Source organism: Rhinoraja longicauda, chromosome 20 (genome assembly GCF_053455715.1).
Source record: "Rhinoraja longicauda isolate Sanriku21f chromosome 20, sRhiLon1.1, whole genome shotgun sequence".
NCBI lineage: Eukaryota > Metazoa > Chordata > Chondrichthyes > Rajiformes > Arhynchobatidae > Rhinoraja > Rhinoraja longicauda.
The window spans coordinates 10,999,217-11,021,377 of NC_135972.1; the positions used below are offsets into that span (position 1 = coordinate 10,999,217).

General features: G+C 43.5%; 1 protein-coding gene across 1 annotated transcript in view; it reads right to left on the reverse strand.

Annotated features, from left to right (window-relative positions):
- The window catches only part of LOC144603556 (ataxin-7-like protein 1), a 162,437-nt gene that overhangs the window by 56,307 nt on the left and 83,969 nt on the right, over positions 1–22,161 (reverse strand).

Genomic DNA, 22,161 nt, shown 5'->3' on the forward strand with positions numbered 1-22,161 from the left:
GTACAAAAGTGGTAGACCAAATTTTACACGTTTCTTTTGAAAAATAAATCTATGGGTTGTTCTTGTATATATGAGCCATTCTGCATGCCCATTACTAAATGCACAGTTTGGTCCTATGGGTCTTGGATTATTAAAGAATGATAGTATTGTTAACAATTGTCATTTCATTATACATTGCATGCATGAAAGAGTAAAATAAAACAAGTGCAGGTGTTGGAAATGCAAAAGAAAAACGAAAAATGCTGGAAATTCTCAACAGGTCAGGCAGCATCTGAGGGGAGAGAAATAGAGTTAACAGTTCAGGTTGAAGACCCTTTGCCAGAAGTGGGAAGGAAGGAAAAGAAGCATATTAAGCTGTGGGGAGTGTGAGGAAAGGGTGTGTGAAATATTATATTTGTCCTGGTGTCAGCAATCAGCTGAGCAGTAGTAATGAACCTCCACCTTTGTTTAAGAGTCATGAACTTTCAGCTAGTTATATCTGAAAAAAAAAATCAGCATTTTCAAGAGGAATTTTCCGTTTCTAAGACCACCCAGTGGATCTTGTTTGCTTCACTTATGTAGCAAGTGTCAGCCTGGCTTTGTGGCCAGAAATCTTTGCACTTTACGTGTGGCAAAAACACCAATATGTTAATACTATCAAATAATAATATCATATGTTATCACCCACCATCATTCCCTGCCCAAGGCTCTTCCCCCCTCATGATTTTAGATTCTATTTCCACAAAAGGTACACCTGGGACGCATTTTTCAATTAAGCTAAATCCTTCCAGATGATCTCTTTACGCTTCTCAACCCAATTCAAGGACCCTTCAAATTTCAAATGCCTGCAGAGCTAAAAAGCAGCTTAGCTGTTCCAAACCAATCCACAGTATCACTCCAAAATCTTATCAGCACCTGACAAACGTTCTACCATTGGGGACATCAATGTTCCTCTCCTAATGTTTCAAACACCAAACTACAAAACTTTTTCCTAAAGTTCCTTCAAACTATTCCCAAACTTTGATCTTTCTTCCAACTTTTCCCAGCACACCTTAAACTTCCTCCAATTGTCTGAAAGCCTCCCTTCAGCAGAGCTCTCCAGAGCGCTCTACTGATCCTAAATCTGGTTATTGCTTCCAAACCCTTCTCATATTTTCCTCAACACCAACTGCTCACCAATTCCATCAAGCCCCATAAAGACAGTTAGCCGTTTGGTATTCAGTGGATTTTTGAACATTAAGGACATGCGGGGCAATAGGAAACACTTTCCCATCTCCCAACAATCTTGCCCTTATAACACTGTTTCTTCACTGCGTTAAGTGTGACTAATGCTACAGAATAATTTATGCCATTCATTTTCCATTTTCTCCAGAACCAATATGTGGTCAAGTGATCTGTCATGCCTGATCGCAGATTTTACAACCATCCCTCAGCTGGTTGACCACAATGGTTCTTTCATGGTCTTCATTGGAAAATTATTTTCCTTGGGTCAAATCTTTCTGTGGCCTCCCAAGATCGATTCTATTCCAGTTTTGCTCAAAGCCCTCTTCCTCCTCCCACTGTGGACGGTCACACATTTTGTGCCAAACACCTGGAACGTTTTCTCCAAATCCCCGGCTTCTGCACCTCACGTCTACCCCTTACAATGTTTCTTAAAAAAACACCCATTCTTTGGGTTCTTAGCAACTTCCCTGTGAAAATCCTTGCATTTTAGGTGCCAACTGTTATCGCAGTTTTTTGTAATTTATTCATTTTCAGGACATGGGCATGATTGGCACGGACAGCATTTATTGCCCATCCCTAAATATCCCTGAGAGGGTAATGGTGAACCACTGTTTTCTTGAATCACTGCAAGTCCTTCTGGCAAAGATACTCCCACATTGCTGTTGTGGAGGAAGAACCTGAATTTGGACCCATTGACAATGGAAGTATGGCAATATGTTTCCAAAATTAGGTGACTTGGAGGGGAACCAGTAGGTGGTGATGCACAAAAAATGTGCCCACCACCCTCATCTTTCTTGTGAGTAGAAGTCACTGGTTTGGGAAGTGGTGTCAGAGTAGCCCAGGCTAGTAACTGTAGTGCATTTTGTGGATGCTACACACACCTAACGGTGGAAGGAATGAACATTCAGAGTGATGGAGAGGATGGCATTCAAGCAAGTCGTTTGTTATTCTCGGATGTCAACTAAATCAGTGACAGAATTTCCTCATTCACTGAAGAACACACAAGCATTTAATGACACTTCAGACCTCAGAATCTCTGTTCCCAGCAATGTCCCATTAAAACCTCTTGATACTACCACTTAAATCTAAAATACTTCAGAATTATGATAACATAAACCATAAATTTAAACACACTTAGCTCATAGCTCCAGTTGCTTTGGCAGGTCTAAGTAACACTACTCACAGTAACTAACAACAATGCTGCCTTGTAACAACAGAAAGTTTGTATTGTGCACTGAAAACCTATTATTCCATAGCTACAGTGAAGTTGATGTTTAGGCTGAGCTGTCTTTTGAATACAACAAAGCCTTGCTGCTGTTAACAGGAACACAATGTGATGATTCTAAATTAACTGCTGGTGAGAGTTGTTTCCAGATGCCACAGTGCTTGAAAATTTAAAGCATCAATTAGGAAACTACCAAGTCGACATGGCTCCCTTTTACATTCAACAGTGACGATAGTCCATTGAAAATGGGTGAACTTCCAGTTAAATGACGAGAGGGCCGTCATAAATGGAGCAAAAACAAAAATTGGCAGCCAAACCACTAAAAGAAATAAAACAAAGATAATTTGGAAGCAAGCTAAACAAATTTATATGAAGGAAAAAGGAACATCCAGAGCTTGTGTTCCTTAAATAAATAAAGATTAAAATGAACCAGGAAAGGGTAGCATGTAATTAATGTCAGGTACATCATTAAGAATCATGCCGAATAGAGAAACTAAGAGTGGGAATAGCAATTGAAAAAGTATTCAAGCATTTGGTATGAAAGTTGAATCCACACCATTCTCCTAATGAGCCAGGAGGTGTAGTCTTAGAGGTTTCCTGAAGCCTTCTCACTCGCAAAGGATATTTATTAATTTGAAAATTCTCACGGTGAAAATATTCAAGGTAAAATACTAATATAATCCTTTAATACAAAACTGTTGAAGCACGTGCTTTGAAAAAAACTTATCAATAAATGACCTTAAAGGAGCTGGAATAAACAGAGAAATGGCATTTTAAAATGGCATTTATAATTAACCATATAACCATATAACAATTACAGCACGGAAACAGGCCCGTTCGGCCCTACCAGTCCACACCAACCACTTTCTCTGACCTAGTCTCATCTACCTGCTCTCAGACCATAACCCTCCAATCCCCTCCCATCCATATACCTATCCAATTTACTCTTAAATAATAAAATCGAGCCTGCCTCCACCACTTCCACCGGAAGCTCATTCCACACAGCCACCACCCTCTGAGTAAAAAAGTTACCCCTCATGTTACCCCTAAACTTTTGTCCCTTAATTCTGAAGTTATGTCCCCTTGTTGGAATCTTCCCCACTCTCAAAGGGAAAAGCCTACCTTATTGTATGCAATAAGGATGCAATGAGTCTGAAGAAGGTCTTGACCCATCCATTCCCTCCAGAGATGCTGCCTGACCCACTGAGTTACTCGGGTAATGTATTGTAAAGTATATAAAATATATTATGCTTCAATGTACATTTTAGGGAGGACACTTACGTTGCCTTGTCTTTCAAATATACATTTTAGTTCTACAGAGAGCAATGCCGATACTCCCCCCATACCTTAAAGCATTTCTGGTGCACTGTCCCCAACCAAGTTCTGCACTATAGGGAGGAGACCATCTGCCTGAATAAATACAGGCCAGTTCTTTATTGTTTTTGCATTATACAAGTTAGAACTTAAATGTAGGGTGAATGTTAAGGACATTTGCTGGATACACACGTAGTTGTATTGTTAACAGAAAAGCTTTGGACTGCAGGAAGAAATAGATTTAGACGTTAGAGATACAGCGCAGAAACAGGCCCTTCGGCCTACCGAGTCCACGCCAACCAGCGATCCCCATACACCAGCACTATCCTACACACTAGGGACACTTTACAATTTTAGCAAAGCCAATTAACCTACAAACCTGTACGTCTTTGGAGTGTGGGAGGAAACCGGAGTACCTGGAGAAAACCCACACAGTCACAGGGAGAACGTACAAACTCTGTACAGGTAGCACCCATAGTCAGGATCGAACCGGAGTCTCTGGCACTGTAAGGCAACTCTACCTCTGCACCACTGATGGTCCAGTCAGTTGGGGAAGACAACAGACATTGGTATTTAATCCAGTGAAGTGTGGGATAATGCATTTTGGGAAGCTCAACAATGTTACCGAAGGAACTGTAAGAGACAGGATACTGAGTGGTATGGAGGAATAAAAAGATACAATCGACTACATCAAAAGATCCTTAAAGATAGAAAGGATGTTTCGGGTTGGAACCCTTCAGTTCAGACCTGAAACGTCATCCATTCTTTTTCTCCAGAGTTGTTGCCTGACCCGTTGAGTTACTCCAGCATTTTGGGTCCATCCGAGGTTCTGTTAAAACTGTATATAGCTCCAATTAGACACAGGTTGAATACTGCTTCTTGTTCTTGTTACTACTTTGTAGGAAAACCCAGAGAGGGCGCAGAGGAAATTTACAGAGTTGGAAACAAGACTGGAAATATGTACCTATGAGGAAAGCCCAGGTATTCTTCTTTGGAACAGAGGAGGGTGATGAGATTTAACTAGGCTGAATACATAATTTAAATGGAGCGAACTGAATTTCCTGAGCTGAGGGGATGAAAACCATAGATTGAAACCAACTGATACACAGAAGATTAAATCAAAAAATAAGTAAAAGAGATCTAGAATTCTCTGTCTGACATGAACCCTCATCAAATTTATAAAGCATTTGGAAGAGTCATAACATATATGACTGCCGGCCAAATGCTAGATGATGTAATTAGCTGTTTTCCAACCAACATGAACAAGATGGCCGACTGGCCTTGTTACACGTTGTGAACTTTCTGTGATTCCATGATAAACCACAGAGTCTGTTTCAAATCTAATACTGCGATCATCGAATAGCAGTCCCCTTAGGCAACCAGAGGAAGTATTTGTGCACGTGGGTTAATTTCTTAGTCAACGCCAGTAATTTGCGGTGCGCAAGATTTTCAGTGGTCCCCAGGGATTCCACACGAACTTGAATTACCACAGCTGGGGATTGCTAATTGGGAGCTTGTGGAGAAAGATCTCTAAGTCTTCATCAACATTTCCATTTTCCCATATACTCTGGCAAATACATCAAATACAACAATTACCCGGCATTAACTTCACAGAGCTTGCCAAGTCATATGGACGGCAAGCTTCAAACTTCCAAAGCAAGCCTTCCTTGATTTCAACTGTGGCAGGCACTCAAGAGTAGAGGGGATGAAACGTTTCAAAGATATCTTCAAGGGAAACATGAAGAATTGCAACATTACTGCCATTAATAGGAATGTATCACTCCGTGTGAACCTGCTACAAGAACTAAAGCCCTACAGCAGTGACAGCAAATGGGAAAGCAAAAATAACAGAAAGATTTGCCGTGGACTAGAACAACTAAGCAGACCTACCTATCACATTTGGAAACAAATGTCTATGTGTCCTTGATTGGCTGCATCAGCCGACAGGCGACAACTATTTTCTAATCGATTTAATAACCTAGATCAAGGGACCCTGTGTGCTGTAGTAGGATCTGCGGATGATACAAAGTTAGATGGGCAGGAAAGCAAGCTGAGAGAAAAATGCAAAGAGATCTACAAAAGATGTAGATAAGTTAAGTTAATAGACAAAAATTGGGCAGACGAAGTAAAATGTGAGGAAATAAGGGGTTATCCACTTTGGTAGGGAGAATGGAAAAACAGAATTACTGGTTAAATGGAGAATGATTAAAGGGAAATACAATATAGTCATTTAAGTGTCATTGTACACAGAAAGTTAGCAAGCAGACACAATAAGGAAGACAAATGGGATATCGATTATGATTACAAAAGGGATTGAGTACAATCGCAGTGAAGTCTTTTTGCAACTCTGCAGGGCTTTGGTCAGTCCAAGTCTGCAGTACTGAATACAGTTTGGTCTCTGTTTTCCTGCAAAGGAGGCAATTCAGACAGGGTTCACTGGGATGGTGATTGGATGAAGGGATCATATGGGCCGAGGTTGAGCAGGATTTGTCCATATTCAAAAAAGAGAGGCAATCTCATTGACAGCACCAGATGCTGAGCGGGTTGAAAGGACTGCACTCAGAGGACAAAACAGGAAGTTGAGGGGAGACCTGACAGAAGTATATAAAATTATCCAAGGCGTAGATAGGATAGAGAGTCAGAACTATTGTCCCAGAGTGGAAAATGTCAAAGACTAAAGGGCATAGCTTTAGAGTGAGAGGGACAACGTTTAAAAGGAGATGAGCAGGGCAAGTTTTCTTTTCACACAGAGGGTGGTAATTGCCTAGAACGTGCTGCCAAAGATGGTCGTGGAGGCATATACAATAATACCATTTGAGAGGCTTTTGGATAGGCACCATGGATATGCAGTAAATGGAGGGATATGGATCTTGTACAGGCAGATGAGTTTAACATAGAAACATAGAAAATAGGTGCAGGAGTAGGCCATTCGGCCCTCTGAGCCAGCACCATCATTCAATATGATCATGGCTGATTCGTCCAAAAACAGCACCCCGTTCTTGCTTTCTCCCCCATATCCCTTGATCTTGACATCATGTTCTGCACAGATATTGTAAGCAGAAGGGCCTGAACCTCCAGAAGATGGTCAACCTTTGGAATTCTCTAACCCAGTAAGCTATCGTGGCCAAATCACTTGCTACATTAAAAGCCAAGATATTCATGATTCAGTGAAAAATCTGGGGTTCTGGGAAACAGGCAGGAAAATGGAGTTGATGCCAGATCAGATGAGCCAAAGTCTTCCTGAATGGCAAACCAAGGAGGAGGGGCCTACTCCAACTCCTGTGGATATTCTTGAAATAGTCCGTGAAAAACGATCATGCTTGCCTTCTAGGAATTGCAAATAAATGATACACACACTCCAAATCCACAGAAGATTGAATACAGGTCCATAGCTGTGCACTGAGTAAATATTCAGTGAGATGTCTGCAGAGTCTTGGACCTTGCGCTATGACGGACTGAATATTCCCCAGGAGCACTGGAAGGTTTGTGTGGGAATGCTGACATTTACCTCCGAGACACTTTCAAAAGTTCACAATTCTGGGTAAACACATGACTTGGAGGGTTTTCCTATGTTGTTAGACTGTATAGAATGGAGTGATGGTGCACAAAGGCTTGCAGTTTCCCTCCACTTATACTTCAAATCTGTGTCTTAAACCTATGCCAGCTTAGACATGGCAGAGGAACAAAGAACCCATTCATCTGAATGGAGGGAGACAGCTGTGAGGGAGAAGGGATACACACTTCTGATTTAATGGTTATATTAATGTATTTAGTAAGTACTTTCTAGAATTTAAAAAATGTTTTAGCATATTATACTTTAAAAATCTAGGCAAATTTCGTTCGGTATCTGTACCGAATGACAATAAAGTTATGTATACAAATGTGATAGCATTAACTTTTAAAATATTCTTTTCCTTTTTCAAATATGGTATTAACTTTTAAAATATTTCCCTTAGTTATTTTTAAACCCATGAGACTGCAAGTGATATCCATACATACTTTTGTTCTTTAACATCTGGCTCAGCCTGGCAGAACCAGTTGTCAAAGCATTTCGGTGGCGATTTCCAAGGGAAGGTCCTGACTTTCTCAGGGCGTCACCACTGGGCGTGAGCCCACTCAAGGCAAGAGCGCGTCCATCAGCTGGCGGAGCTGGTCCGCAAATGGACCTTCGGTCACCCTACATCCCCCCACCAGGAAGGCCTCAAAGTCCTCCGTTTCTTCCTCGACTGCAGAACCAGCCAATTTCCCCCTTTACGAACACCAGCGGAGCTGGTACTCACACTCTCCCTCTGTCAGCCAGGTGACCATTGAAGCTTGGGTGGCTCACCGCTCAAGCATGTAAATGTAAATATGCAAGTCTGCTTTATGACAGACAATCCTACGCCATGGGCGGTGATGTGGAAGGAAAGTTAAGGTAGATTATCTGATATACAGATTATACAACTACAGAGGAAGAGGTCCACACTGCACAATTGTTTCAGTGGAACTGCAATAGTGTGCTGAATAAATAATTTATAACTCAAACAAGGAACAGTGATAAGTTGAAATCTTGCTACAATAATTTGTAAAAAAAATCTTCTAACATAGTGGGAAATTTCTGGCAGCTGCTGCGATTACAAATGCCCGGAAACCAACCCACTATGATTAGAATGTCATTGAAATGTTGTAATGAGTGGACACCCTCGTGATTTTACAGCACTGTCATTAACATATAGCAACCAGGGAGGCACTCGTGCTTTAGATAGAATAGATCCAACAGGCAGCAACGAGTGCACGTTCTCATGCTTCATTTACAATATTGCAAACGCACAGGATCAAAGCAAACACATATGGTTTGTTCATTTTGGTAGCACATGCAAGGAACATGCATTCTTACAGAAACATATTACTCTATATTAACTGTTAATAGGATTAAAAATTAAATAGGACACATTTAAATTGGAGTACAGATGAGCAAATTATCTTGCTTACTTTTAGGATCTGCATTGGTGAAAGAATGTCTGATTTGAATGGCAGGTTTCATAAAGCATATATGCTGATTGGGGATCATCTTTACTGTTTTGCTCTTGATCTACTTCAATTTCCAGGAATTGCAATAAAAGATTGCTATCAAAGAGTCCATGGGACCTTCTGTTGATCAAGCAGGGAATTCATTTTTTCACAAACCAATACTTGCTAGACAACAAGAGCCCCCCAAAAAAGCAAAGCTTTCTTTATTTCTGTTCATTTGTTCATGTTCAATACTGAGATTTGTACAGGTCCACCACGATTTTAAGGCACCCTTGGTTCCTGTGCCTTTCTGGATTCATAATCATAAGATCATAAGTGATAGGAGAAGAATTAGGCCATCCGGCCCATCAAGTCTACTCCGCCATTCAATCATGGTTGATCTATCTCTTCCTCCCAAACCCCATTCTCCTGCCTTCTCCCCATAACTTCCAATTGTCCATTTTGCCGGAACAACAGGGGTCACTGCCTCCGAGAGGAGGCACAGTCGCCGAGGGGCCGAGATACTGGCCCACAAAGTCGGCTATGGGAACGGATCAGCCGGCTCTGGCCGGGCCAGAACTCCAGTGCCTCAGCCGCAGGGGGCAAATTCGACCCGCCAATCGGCCAGGAAGTCCCGATGAGGTCGCGATCAGCTGTCTCATCGTGCTTTGCCGTCACGTTGTTGGGAGGAATTTCAAGTGCTCTCTTGCAATTTTGTCTCGATTAAAGGACGACCAGTTGCTGGAAAAACAAAATCGGTGGTGGACCTGTACCAGAGCTCAAATGGATGGGGAATGAGATCAGAGTTATAAAATTAGGCTGGCAGCGCAAGAACTGTGTGATCTAAAAGAAAACCAGAACAAGAAATAAAAACAGCTGATAGAAACATTTGATCTAGATTCTCAACGACTCAATTCCAACGACCACAAAGCATATTCATGCCACAGCATACTTCGTCTGTAATCAAAAGTGTAGCTGAGGGTCACATATTAGTAAACTAAACTGTTCAAGGATGTTGATGCCTAGTTAGTAGGTGGAAAAATATGTGCAATGTGCAAATTCACTGACAACAGCGAACAAAAACCTCATATCCATTCCGTGACAAATTCTCTAATAATCGACACAACTATGAAATGGGGAGGGGGGGGGCGATAAAAATAGGATGTGACTTATATTTGAACTCCATTTTGAAATGAAAAAAAGTCTAAGAGCTACTTTTATCGCAACACTTTGCAGAACATATTAAAATGGTGAAAGATACTGTAGAAGAGCAAGTTTTAACTAAACATGTTCCTCATACCGAGCCAGCTATTTGTCCCTGTTGGTCCAACTAGATGAGGCCATGTGTCAAGCACAGGTTAATACTATGATTTTATAGAGATTATGATACTAGCACACTGTTCAACAGAATTTAACATTTCCGGAGGACTGAAGATTTGAATCACTTTTTCTGTTCCAGGGAACTCCATTTCTCGGTGCGCTGATTTTCTATAATTATTATTGGCACAACTAGAGTCACAACATACAGTGACACATTTATATCTTGTGGAAAAGTAGTTCTTTGAATTTTTATTTTTGGATCAAGTTACAAAGATTTTTGGATCAAGATTGGTACAAGTTAAGCACTTGGAGCCTGACAGGCGTTAGAATCAAATGAAACCTGTATTTCCGCAGCCTAGCAGCACGGTGCTCCCGTTTTTTGTTAAAGAAATCTGATGGCCAGGGGTCTCTAAAGCATTCACAAGTCAATGTGCTTTGCAACACAAGCCATACGTTCTCGGGTTCAATCCTAAGCGAGTGAGGGATGTGCTAACTTCTCCAATGGCAGCAGTTAAACGGTACAAGAATGTCAGCACTCTATCATCCAAGTCCAGACATAAAAAGAGAAGCCAGCTGGCCTCTCAAATGGCTGCAAAAGATCCCATGGTGTTATTCTAATATGATCAGGAAACTTCTCCCCTCACGGTGCTGGCCAATATTTATGCCTCAGCTAACATTTAAAGCAATTCATTTCAAAACAATAAATATTTTAGTTTAGTTTAGAGATATAACGCTGAAACTTGTCCTAGTGCCCACCGTGTCCGCACCGACCGGCGATCCATGCACATTAACACTATCTTCCACGCACTAGGGACAATTTTTACATTTATACCAGGCCGATTAATCTACAAACCTGTACTGCTTTGGAGTGTAGCAGGAAAACTCGGAGAAAACCAACGTGGTCACGGGGAGAACGTACAAACTCCGTACAGACAGCACCCGTGGTCGGGATCGAACCCGGGACTCCGGCGCTGTAAGCGCGGCAAGGCAGCAACTCTACCACTGTGCCACCGTGCCGTCAAAATATCATTACTCTTTATTCAGAGCAACCAAACTCTAACCAACTCTACAGTTATAAAAGTACTACATATTAGCAATTACCTTATTTCTTTATGTAATTAAACTTAGCACTTATTAGATTAGGCAGAAAATAAGCCAGCAATTTTTGTTCCCAATTTATAAATCGGTGCTCTTATTGTGGATGTTGGTTAAGAACCAAAGGCTTAACTGTTATGCTACCCACAGTCAAATAATAACCTGCCAGCAAGTTAGTTTCCAGGCTTCCAAAGTAAAATGAACTTGGAAAGCATTGGAGCCAAGGAGAAAACAGCCCAATCGTGGCACAGACTTTCAGGAAAGGTGTGGATGAAGATGATAATTCCTGGGGGGGGGGGGGGGGGGGAATTGGGGTACAGGGTGGAGAGGGGCAGGGGGAGACATTTGACTGCCTTATATGAGAAGGTTCACAATGACACAGCAGAGAAAGGAGCCATTTTCCCAATGTGCTTGTGTTGGTTCTTTGAAAGAGCCTTGGCAATTTGTCGGCAAAGTACCCAAGCACGTGTATTTAGAGGAAAATCAGACATAGAACATAGAACAGTACAGTACAAGAGCAGGCCCTTCGGCCCACAATGCCGAACATGCCAACATATCAATTGAAGGAGCTAAGTAGGGGGAAGGAACTCAATGGAAGGAAATCAATGGCACAGTTCATTCGCCAACTACAAGCGTGTGTCCCATCAGTTAAAAGCTTATGGTTAATAATTAACAGCTCAGTGGATTAGTACGTACACGTTCCCAACTCACACAAGACCACAGGCAAGCATGTGCAACTCCCCTCCCACAACTAGGTAGCCAGGAATCAGGTGAATTCCCCCAGAGAGAGGGAGTGAGAGAAACTGAAAGTTACTGAATGAGTCAGCGCAAGGCTGCTCTCACACACCACCCAGTAACTGGTTGAAGAGCAGCAGTGGCAAAGGCCTGGGAGCACATCACCTACCTTGCCCTTTTGGTCGGGGAATGGTGTGTGGCATGGGGAGACCTAAAAAGAGGGGGAGAAGAAAAAAAATCATTAAAAATGTGAGGGTGAGGGGAAAAAAAAGGTTTAAACACACTTTTTTGACCCAAACATTTAGGCCAAAAAAGCAACTTAAAAAAAAAATCAAAGATGACGCTATTTTTACGGCAGCTTTATTATAGAGTAAAAATAAGCTTCATAAAACAAACGAATCCCGTTTACAGATGGCACACACAATTTCTTACATGAAACAACAAAATCCTTGCCCTGTTGCCGAGCAAGATTCCCCAATCATTACTGGCTCCAAGTGGTGGAGGCAATGCATTACTAGGGAAAAGCAATGAAAAAGACACAACCTAACGATCGTAACAACAATGTAACCAGTGAAGCAGGGCGGAAAGTTGGCAGATCAAAGGGACCATCTGAATTCAAATTCAAGTAGGACTCTCATATAGAGAAACAACTTAATTTGCAAACTTAATTAACCTACATTCTTTATTCAGAATTGATGAAAAAGAGTGACTAAATAAATCCAGGTTTTTAATTGTCTGTACACACTAACGCATCCCCTGGGGGCGCAAAGGGTTGGCGGACCGCCCTCCCTGCCAGGAGGGATGGCAACAATTCAAAAGTAGACGTAGTGCCTTTCTAAGCATGTCGGAAAGCACCTTGGAATCAAACTGTAATTAAGAAGCTGCGGTCTCTTTCGTGAAGTACATGACTCAGGAGTCAAATTATACACAGCAAGCCCTCTCATACCGAACAGTAATGAGATAACGACCAGATTGTCTGCTTTAAATGATGGTTGAGAGGTAAATATTATGAACAAAACCGTGGTCAAATGCATGCACTTCTTCCAAGTTGTGCCTCAAGGTCTTTCACACCCATTCGAGAAGGCAGATGAATCCCTGGTTTAACACAATCAACTGAAAGACAGCAGCTCTGAGAGAGCAGCACTCTCTCACTACATCACTGTACCGCCAGAACATTGGTCTGGATTATCCACTCCAATCTCTGGAGTATGATTTCATCGCATGACCTTCCGCTTCAGGGACAAGATTGCTATTACAGAGTCAAGGCTCCGTGCCGAAAGATGAGATAAAACACCAATCTCTGACGTTGTGGTCTTCTGAGTGGAGTGTCTTCTGAGAACGTGGTTTTTACTCTACTGCAAATCTCCACGAATATCACTCCACTCTTCTCAAATTTTAAACCCAGTGTTGTTCCCCATCAGATTTCAGATGCAAACAGAACTATTGAATTTGGCAGTAATGGATCAGACCCAAGAACTTCACCTTCAATTGAAACAATACGCGCTGGCTTGCACCACAACTGCTGTTTTATAGTGTGTAGTCACAGTCAAACTGAAAAGAACACTCGCATTAATAATGTGTAGGAAGGAACTGCAGATGCTGGTTTAAACCGAAGATAAGACACAAAAAAACTGGAGTAACTCAGCGGGTTGGACAGCATCTCTGGAGCAAAAGAATAGGTGACGTTTCGGGTCGTGACCCTTCTTCAGATTAATAAAATGCACTTCACCATGCAGAACATTGCAAAAGTACTTTGTTGGTTATGAAGTTCTTTGCAATTTTGCAAAAGGCTCTGTTTGTACAGTAATATGTACCCAGGAAATTTTGCAAGAGCATGGGAAAGGATCAGTGTTTAAGGTAGAAATTGCTGTCAAAGGGATGACTGATATCCTATTCATCACCATCCAACCTTTTTACAGCACATTTGGGGGTGGTGCAGGGCTCGGTGGTAATCCTCAGTCTTTGAGTGGGCTTGACAATGAAGCCGGTGCCAAGCCTCCTGCACTAAGAGATAAGAGGCTGATAGCAAGCTGGCCTTGCCTTGCCTTGCCAGACTGACGGTGAGCCCAGCACCAGCCTTCTCAACCACTTTGTGGGTTTGAGTACAACAACAGCGCCCACTCAATTACCCGCTGCATTACATGAGCTCAAGGTGTGACCTCTACCTTGTTTGAAATATATATTTTTTAATACACTTTGTTTAAACACAGGTTTTAAGATAGGTTGAAACATATAAGATTATTAAGGGGTTGGACACGTTAGAGGCAGGAAACATGTTCCCAATGTTGGGGGAGTCCAGAACCAGGGACCGCAGTTTAAGAATAAGGGGTAGGCCATTTAGAAAAAAAGCTGGAAGACAGTAGGTGCAGGACAAACGTGACAGGTAATATGTGAATACAGGCGGGGGGGGGGGGGGGGGGGGGTGTTTGATAGGCAGATGGTTGGACAAAGGCCAAGAATTTTTTTTAAAACAGGTGTAAGACAAAAGTGTTGAAGATTTGTGAATTGTGAAGCCAGAAGAAGGAATGCAGATGGAGGGGTTGGGAAGGGGAAGGAAGAAGTAGGTGCAAGTCCAGGTGGGACACAGGGGAAAGGAGTGGGGGTTGTAAGGGTTACCCAAAATTGGAGAATACAATGTGTATACCGTTGGGTTGTGAGCTATGCAAGCGGAATACGAGGTGGTGTTCCTCTTGCATTTTAAATATGCTAAGTCAGTAGTGATGTAGCAAACTGGAGAATAATTCCCATCATCTCACCTCCTATCAACGGGCTGCCAATTCCAGATTATAGCATCGCGATATGGTTGTGAAAATCACATATCTGGAATATTTAATGGAGATTACTTTAAGAAAGGGGAAGAATTTCTAAACATAGCAGTGGCTTCTAAAAGGAGCAAATTGACATCGTGGAATTACTACTGGCCACAGTCATACAAGGTTATTATGCTCCATGGAAAGACTGTTTCATCCGAGCATCATACTTTCAACTGACAACGCCAAACATCACTGACACCAAAGTGTTTATTATGGGATTTGTCTTGTGGACAACAGGAACAGGAACAGAGTAAAATGTTTCAATATATCTATAACAGTGTTTGTAATTTATTTTAATGGAGTAACTTCCGAGAATAGGTTTTTAAAACAAAATATTAAAATCTAGTTTCCCTCCTCGAGAACAACCGCGACAAAATCTACGTGCAGGAGATAATAAGACACGAGCTTGCCAGATGAATGTGAGAGTGCTGCAGCAGATCAACTGAAATTGCTTAACATCACATGGCAGCTCAACTTGGAGATCTCAAGCAGGAAGAGAATAGGAATGTCTGAGGAATACCATGAGCTCCAAGTTACACACGAACCCAATGATCCTTTATCGTTCCTGGAACAAAATCCCGAAATTCCCATTTGTTTTGGACACGTGGACATCATCGACACAAACACGGCAGAAATGAGGATCCGCAGATGCTGGTTTACCATGGAAAGGCCGACGGCTGGGGTAACTCAGCAAGTCAGGCAGCAATCCTAGAGGACACAGATCGGTGACGTTTCGGGTCGGGACCCTTCTTCAGATTGATTGCAGAGGTGGGGAGAAAGAAAGACTGGGGGATCGATACAAACACTGCAGTGGATCAAGTAGTCTTGACTAAAGGTTGTACCCTTTACCCTTTATTTGTGCTCAGTGGATGCCTTGATTGTATTCATTAATAGCCTTTTCTTTGACTGAATTGTAAACAAAGGTTTTTCTCTGTACCTCGCTACACCTGACAATAATAAACTAAGCTAAGCTAAGCTTTACTGCCATGCCTTGGTGCAGTCAAAGATGGGCCATTTATGTGGCCTGGATAGTGTACCTACTGATGATGAGTAGAAGCAAAATTCAGAAGGAAAGCAGGAAAAAGGAAACAATGAATGTCCGCAGACATAAAAATTACTTTCTATTTGGTAAACTCAGCCTTCTTTTCCTCCTCTGCCAGTGTAGGTGAGCAGTAGGAGAATTGGAGTAGAGGTGATGGACATGTGACAGTGGAGATTGTGTGAAAATGAAGACAGACATTTGGAGTAACTCAGCAGGACAGGCAGCGCCTCTGGAGAAGGTTAAGACCCTTCTTCCGACGCTTCTTCAGTCGCAAACCAAAACGTCACCTATTCCATTTCTCCAGAAATGCTGCTCGACTGGCTGAGTTACTCCAGCTTCTTGTGTCTATCTTCGGTGTAAACCAGCATCTGCAGTTCCTCCCTACACATTGTGGGAAATCGAGATTGATCTGGAAGCCAGCATGGAATTGATGGGCTGAATACGCGTCCCTTGCGTGAGAATAATAATAATTGTATACGAGAAAAACCTAAACATAATTGTCCAACTGGAGAGTACAATTTTCCAGTCCTATTTCCGGATTATAGACAATAGACAATAGGTGCAGGAGGAGGCCATTCGGCCCTTCAAGCCAGCACCGCCATTCAATGTGATCATGGCTGATCATTCTCAATCAGTACCCCGTTCCTGCCTTCTCCCCATACCCCCTGACTCCGCTATCCTTAAGTTGGATTGTGGCTTCCAACTCCATTTAAATACTGATATTCTGACTCCGTAGTACTAGAAGGTTTACTGCTCAAAAACACATGCTGCACCACACTTTGAAAGCAATCTTAATGTCAGAGACAATCCAGATAAATGGTCTTCCTTTGCCAGGATGACATCTGGAAAAATGTAGCGCTGACAGAAATGTAGGATCTGCTTCAAATGCTCATTTTTCGAAAAATTATCAGTTCATTGCTGTGGGAGGGGTGGGGGGGGGGGAATAGAAACATTGCAAAGGAAAGAGCTCCACCTTCTTTAGACTTTAGAGATACAGCACAAAAACAGGCCGCTTGGCCAACCAAGCCCTCGACCAGCGATCACCCCTCTACACTATCCTACCCCTACACACCAAGGACAATTTACAATTTTTAGAGGCCAATTAACCTACAAAACTGTATGTCTTTGTAGTGTGGGAGGAAACCGGAGCCCCCAGAGAAAACCCACACGGTCACAGGGAAAACGTACAAACTCCGTGGAGACAGTACCCTAGTCAGGATCGCACCCGGGGTCTCTAGCGCTGTCAGGCAGCAACTCTACTGCTGCCACTGTGCCGCCCCCCTCTGCAGCCTCAATAACCTGATTAATAGTGTGAAAGCAACAGTATCCTAGATATAAATCATTCAAGCTTCTAAAGGTTTGCAGTAAGTTTTCTAATTTTTGGTTCTGTTGTTCTGGGGAAGGTTGACTGCATTGTTCGCTTGACTGATATTTTAAATCTGCATGATTTTTGTGATTTGTGCAACTCTACCCCAAATCCCTCTCTTCCTCTCCCCCATGTGTCGGGCGGCATGGTGGCGCAGCGGTAGAGATGCTGCCTTACAGCGAATGCAGCGCCTGAGACTCGGGTTCGATCCTGACTACAGGCGCCGTCTGTACGGAGTTTGTACGTTCTCCCCGTGACCTGCGTGGGTTTTCTCCGAGATCTTCGGTTTCCTCCCACACTCCAAAGACGTACAGGTATGTAGGTTAATTGGCTGGCCAAATGTAAAAATTGTCCCTAGTGTGTGTAGGATAGTGTTAATGTGTGGGGACCGCTGGGCGGAGCGGACCCGGTGGGCCGAAGGGCCTGTTTCCGCGCTGTATCTCTAAATCTAAAATCTGGCTCTGACACAGTGTTAGTGAGGAGGGATTTCTTTTGTTAGAGGGTGGTGAATCTGTGGAATTCATTGCCACAGACAGCTATGGAGGCCAAGTCACGGGATATTTTTAAGGCGGAGATTGGCAGATTCTTGATTAGTAAGGGTGCAGGGGTTGCGGGGAGAAATGAGGAGAATGGGATTGAGAGGGAAAGATAGATCAGCTATGATTGAATGGCAGAGTAGACTTGATGGGCCAAATGGCCTAATTATGTTCCTCAAACTTATGAACATAACACACAGCTGGGAAAAGAGAGACAATGCTTCAATGTGTTCTCAAAACCTCTGTAACACCTTTACTGATTCTCTCCTCAAGGTATGCCTACTTTTCAAGGTTCTCCTCCTCTCAGTCTGAAGAAGGGTCTCGACCGAAACGTCACCTATTCTTTTTCTCCAGAGATGCTGGCTTACCTGCTGAGTTACCCCAGCTTTTTGTGTCTATCTTCGGTTTATACCAGTATTCTGCAGTTCCTTCCTATACCTTTAGACAATAGACAATAGACAATAGACAATAGGTGCAGGAGTAGGCCATTCAGCCCTTCGAGCCAGCACCGCCATTCAATGCGATCATGGCTGATCACTCTCAATCAGTACCCCGTTCCTGCCTTCTCCCCATACCCCCTAACTCCGCTATCCTTAAGAGCTCTATCCAGCTCTCTCTTGAAAGCATCCAACGAACTGGCCTCCACTGCCTTCTGAGGCAGAGAATTCCACACCTTCACCACCCTCTGACTGAAAAAGTTCTTCCTCATCTCCGTTCTAAATGGCCTACCCCTTATTCTTAAACTGTGGCCCCTTGTTCTGGACTCCCCCAACATTGGGAACATGTTATCTGCCTCTAATGTGTCCAATCCCCTAATTATCTTATATGTTTCAATAAGATCCCCCCTCATCCTTCTAAATTCCAGTGTATACAAGCCCAATCGCTCCAGCCTTTCAACATACGACAGTCCCGCCATTCCGGGAATTAACCTAGTGAACCTACGCTGCACGCCCTCCATAGCTTTGGTTCAAACAAAATGGAGACGGTATTTCCAGGAAGGCATGCATGACTTCACTGCCAAGATGTCAGTGGCTCCAAGGCCTTAGACAATTCATTGAAAAAAAACGACTGAAAAAGATACCACTGACATGGGGCAAAGCCCTTCCCTGGAGTAAGGCATAGTCGAAATACTGCAGGGGCTGGACATCTTAAAAATAAAAATAGAAAGTGCTGGAAATAGTCCATTCTAACGAAACATCGTCAACCTGAAATGTTAAACTCAGTTTCCCACTCCATGGGATGACTACTCGAGTATTTCCATACATAGAATAGTACAGCACTGGAACACGTCATTCGGTCCACAACGTCTATGCCGAACAAGACGCCAAATTAAACTAATCTCCTCTACCTGCACATGATCCATATCCCCCATTCCCTGCATAACCGTGCACCTATCTAAAAGGATAGAGCACGCCATAACATTCTCTTTTATATTATATGAGAGATTTTTCATAGCACTTGAAAGTATCTGACATTTAGAGATGATACAAAACTATTTTGTATTTTCCCTATCAAAACCAGCTCAGATGAAAGGTCTTGTCCTGAAATATTGTCTGTCCATTTCCCTTCCCAGTTCGATGTTTCAGGTCAAGACCCTTCATCTGGACCAGTTTTGATATGATGATGCCTCACCTGCTGAGTTCCTCCAGCAACTTCCAAAACTGAATAACATTTTTTTTTTAAATTAAATGTTGAAATTAATAAAAATTCTAAAAAGCCCAAGACATTAAAATAATTTTTTTTAAAGAGAAATTAAACCAAAACTGCATTTAACTGATTGAAAACAAACAGAAAATGCTGGAAACAACTGCAGGTCAGGCATCATCCATGGAAAAAGAAGCTGGATTAACAATTCAAGTCAAAGGCCACTCGTTCATCACATCTGGGAAACAGAGAAAACAAACTGAGTTCAAGATGGAGAGGGTGGTAGAGGGATGGATAGGATAAAGGGAATACCTCAGATAAAGTGAGGCCAGAGTTGCTGTGAGGATAAGCTGGAAATGGGGTCGTAGGGCTCTTGGTGTAATGGGGACAGTTAGAAAGAGAGGGAGGGAGAGAACAAAGGAATGCGTGCCATGAAATGAGGGCACCATAAAAGTTGCAAAATACAGGAGGGGCCAGACATGCCCAGCAGGTGAAACAGCGCTAATGGAGAGATAAAAATTGAGCCACGAAATTAAGCAGGGGAATGGGACACTGGGATTCAGGGATGGGACACTGGGATTCCTCTGACATCTAACATAGGGTCAATGGATGGAATGAATTCCTTATATCATACATGGATATAAAAACATTTAAAAGACATTTGGACATGTACATGGACAGTAAGCGTTTAGTGGCATACGGGCAAACCACAAGTGAAAGGAGTCTAGTTTAGATGGGGCACCTTGGTCGGCGTGGGCAAGGTGTGCTGTATGACTCTCAGCCTCTAAGTGCACATGTATGACAGTCCCAGATTTACTCCTGTTGAAACAAAGACCGTCTTTTTATTTCCTGGCCTGAAGAATTGTCCTTCAAGAAGAAAATCTTGGGTGTTGTCGTAAATATTGAACCAGCACTCAAAACTGCAGGGTCATTTAACCCAGATAGATTTGATTTAATTTCAGAGCATAAAGTTTTAAAATAAACTTTCCTCTTCCAGTAAAGGCAGTAAATACCCTTGGGATACTGTTCAACCAGGAAAGCCAGTTCCAAATAACAGATATCAAATAACGCAGGTACAGGTACAACTGTCGTCCACATGACACAGCCAAAAGGGAACACAAAGCAAGAAACATTTCTGGTTCACAAAGGCCATCAGTTGTAAAGTGAATGGAAGAGGAAATGAGCTGAGGGTCGGGAACTTGGGCTAAGTATGTAGATGCAGCAGGGTGCTAGAAACACGTGCATTTATCCTGGCTGCGGTGTTGCTAACTGGAGTGAGGGCGGTAGTGTTCGGTGGCGCAGCGGCAGAGTTGCTGCCTTACAGCGGCAGAGACCCGGATTCGATCCTGACTACAGGTGCTGTCTGCACGTTCTCTCTGTGACCGCGTGGGTTTCCTCCGGGTGTTCCTGTTTCCTCCCACACTCCAAAGACGTACAGGTTTGTAGGTTAATTGGCTTCGGTGAGATTTCAAATCCAGTGTGTAGGATAATTTTAGTGTACGGGTGATCGCTGGTTGGCACGGACTCAGTGGGCCATGGCAGAGCCGTTTTTACAGCATTATGGGCCCCCGGACAAAGCAGTGTACTGGGGCCCCCACCGTTACTCTCCCCCACCCCCCTTTCCCTACCAGCCCCCCCCCCCCCCCCCCCCCTGTCGTGCCGGCGAAAAGCACTTACCGAAAAGCACTTAGCGATGGACTTAGGGTGCTACATTGTTGCGAAAAGCACTTACAGATCGCTGTGAGAAGCACTGAAAATGTTGCGAAAAAAGCACTTATTGAACCTACATTTTTAAAGTAGTATTTATTTATTGCAAGTCACTTAACATACACAGATCAGCATGGAGCCCCCGGGCAAGTGCCCATCAGGCCCATGCGTTAAGACGGCCCTGGGCCATGGGCCTCCTCCAGTGCCATAGTGAGGCCCACCGGAAATTGGAGGAACAGCACCTCACCTTGCAGCCCAGTGGTATGAACATTGACTTCTCCAACTTTAGATAGTTCCTCTGTCCCTCTCTTCCCCTCCCCCTTCCCAGTTCTCCCTCTATCTTCCTGTCTCCACCTATATCCTTCCTTTGTCCCGCCCCCCTGACCTCAGTCTGAAGAAGGGTCTCGACCCGAAACATCACCCATTCCTTCTCTCCTGAGATGCTGCCTGACCTGCTGAGTTACTCCAGCATTTTGTGAATAAATACCTTATTTCCGTGCTGTATCTTAAAAGTCTAAAAGTGTATAAGGGATAAAATGGGCAAAGATTCCAGTGCCTGAGTGTGCAGGTGCCCGAGTGTGCAGGTGCCCGAGTGTGCAGGTGCCCGGGTGTGCAGGTGCCCGAGTGTGCAGGTGCCCGAGTGTGCATGTGCCCGAGTGTGCAGGTGCCCGGGTGTGCAGGTGCCCGAGTGTGCATGTGCCCGGGTGTGCATGTGCCCGGGTGTGCAGGTGCCCGGGTGTGCAGGTGCCCGGGTGTGCAGGTGCCCGAGTGTGCAGGTGCCCGAGTGTGCAGGTGCCCGGGTGTGCAGGTGCCCGGGTGTGCAGGTGCCCAGGTGTGCAGGTGCCCGGGTGTGCAGGTGCCCGGGTGTGCATGTGCCCGAGTGTGCATGTGCCCGAGTGTGCATGTGCCCGAGTGTGCATGTGCCCGAGTGTGCATGTGCCCGAGTGAGCATGTGCCCGGGTGTGCATGTGCCTGCGTATGTATGCCTGCACGTGCAGGATCACAATTGAATGACACACACTGGGTAATATCTACACAAGTGCCCACCTTCAGATGTGACCATTAACACTCATACATCAGAGCCCAGTCTCCATTCACTTTGGTGTCCCTTGCCAATTGATGAAAACCTTGCTCTTTTAGGCTTGTGTGATAGCTTTCCGACATGAAATCAA